Source organism: Myotis davidii, unplaced genomic scaffold (genome assembly GCF_000327345.1).
Source record: "Myotis davidii unplaced genomic scaffold, ASM32734v1 scaffold107, whole genome shotgun sequence".
In the NCBI taxonomy this organism is placed as follows: Eukaryota; Metazoa; Chordata; class Mammalia; order Chiroptera; family Vespertilionidae; genus Myotis; species Myotis davidii.
Window position 1 is genome coordinate 3,284,885 of NW_006383012.1, and position 2,532 is coordinate 3,287,416.

A 2,532-nucleotide genomic window follows, 5' to 3' on the forward strand; every position below is an offset into this window, starting at 1 on the left:
CCGGCCAACCAGCCCTATAGGAGGCAGGGCCAGCTGGCCAACCTGCTGCGGCCCCTCCCCCCAGCCAGCCCTGCCCCCATCAGCCCCATACCTCCACCCAATCTGGGGCGGGGCCGGCTGGCCACCCTCCTGCATCCCCTCCCCCCAACCAGCCCAGCCCCAATTGGCCCCAATTGGGGTGGGCCAACCGACCCCACCCATGCATAAATTCGTGCACTGGGCCTCTAGTATATTAATATTTAGACAAAGGCTTCTTTTTCCTGCTTGTCACAGAGGAGCTTGATGGTTAAGAGACCATGTCTTCTCCCTCATAGTTCCAGTTTTTTGGGGAGAAGGAACCACTACAACAAAGATCATCCTCACTGCAATGATGACCCACCAGACCAGATAGTTTAGAATGCCCTGTTTTTAGTATGTCCTCATGTTCAATCCTCACCCAAGTCTAGACCCAAGCTCAATTTTCAGTTTCATGGTCCTTCACACTTGAGTCATTAATCACAGACAGATCTTGAAACTGAATCCTTTCAAGTACTTGTTGATAAATTGTTTGCCAAAGGCTAATGTATTAGATAGCACAGTTATCAGCAGCAGCTGAACTATTCTCAAAATCTCAGAGGCTTAACAAGGAAATTTGCAATAATCCTATTCAGATCAGGCAATTCTCCTCAGTGGTTCTCCTCTGAAGAATAAATAGGAAACAAAGTTCCTACCTCTGTGACTCTGCCATCCCCCTCAGGACTTCCTCAAAGTCCTGGGTTGGATTTCCTATATTTAGCCAATAAGTAAGAAAAAGAGAGTGAGGTAGATCTTGCAGGTGATTTTATAGCCTGTCCTGGAAATGTTCTATACTACATCAATTACATCTGCTTACATTCTATTGGCCAGAAGGACTGACATGGCCTCAACCAAAGTGCAAATCAGGGTAAGATATGTACATAGGAGGAGACAATAGCATTAGTGAACAGCTAGTTCCTCTCTGATATAACTAATTTTTATAACACATATACTTCTCAAAATAGATATGGGCCCAATATGAAAAACCCAAGATCATAAAAATGTAGAGAGTTGTTATTTATCTGTTATTATAATTTGGCATTATTCTCAACCAAAGTGCAAATCAGGATAAGATATGTACATAGGAGGAGACAATAGTATTAGTGAACAGCTAGTTCCTCTCTGATATAACTAATTTTTATAACACATATACTTCTCAAAATAGATATGGGCCCAATATGAAAAACCCAAGATCATAAAAATGTAGAGAGTTGTTATTTATCTGTTATTATAATTTGGCATTATATTTTAATATTCAAAACAATAGAATTAACTAAAATTATCAGAATTCTAATATATAAAAATGACCAAATTAAACAATATGTAGAGAAGAAAATGTTTCATGTCATTAAAAAGCTATAAGAATATTAGGAATCAATCTAATCAATTCTTTAAAACATTATGGAGAAATTTACTGAACTTTATTGAATGAAGAAAAAAATCTTTAATAAAATTGGAAATGCATTCTGTTATTTGAAATGAAGACTGTGCTAAACATGTCATTTAATCCCTGATTAATCTTTGAAGACTGCAGTAGAAAATATGACAGGCATATTCTAAACTTCATACGAAGAGAGGGATAAATGAGCTAAAACAATTTTGGAAAAAATGACAAGGAGAAGGATTTTGCCCTACCAGATTTTAAGTCTTGTTAGAATGCCATAATAATTAGAAGTGTGTAAAACTGATGCAAAAATAGATTAATGAAATAGAGCAGAGAACTCAGGAACACATTTCTACATAAATGAGATCTAGTATACAAGAGAAAAGCCCTGACGAACCAGAGGATAATGAGGAATGGATAGACTACTTAATGGCTTTCTACTAGAAAACACAATTATTTGTTTCTGTTTGCTCTAATGTGTGACTCATTTGTTAGTTAGATGCATAAAAAATAACATGAAAAATAATTCTTTAAAACTCTCATAGAGAACAATACAGACTATCTGTATAATTTCTGGTAGTTTCAAATTTTTAAAACAGCTTTTGGAAAATTCCACCTGGTAGAAATGAACTTCTGACTTGGAACCAACACATATTTTTAGACATGGAGCAGGTGGACTGGTGAGGGCAAATGAGAAGCCAATGATTGCCCCTTCAGCTGTGTAATAAATACAGAAAGGTGGACATCTGCATTGAAATTCCCCAAGCTAGTTGCTAATAATCTGTTTTAGTTAAGAATTCTTTTTTGTAGGGCTCTATTCTCCAACCTAAAATCTCTGGTACATACCACTTAGATATTTCTTTAGAGAATCTACTTTTTTTGATCTGGGGAACTTTATAAAAATAAGCATTCTCTTACATGCTACTGGGTTATCAACTAATACAAGCAGAAAACCAGTTTGGCCAACCTTAAAAGTCTTCATGTCCTTTGGCCCAGAGATTGAGACATATTAGGAGTACAACATGAAAAAAAATCAGAAATACAGGAAAATATTTATTTCCAAAGATATTCATGGAGGACTTACTATAATACTG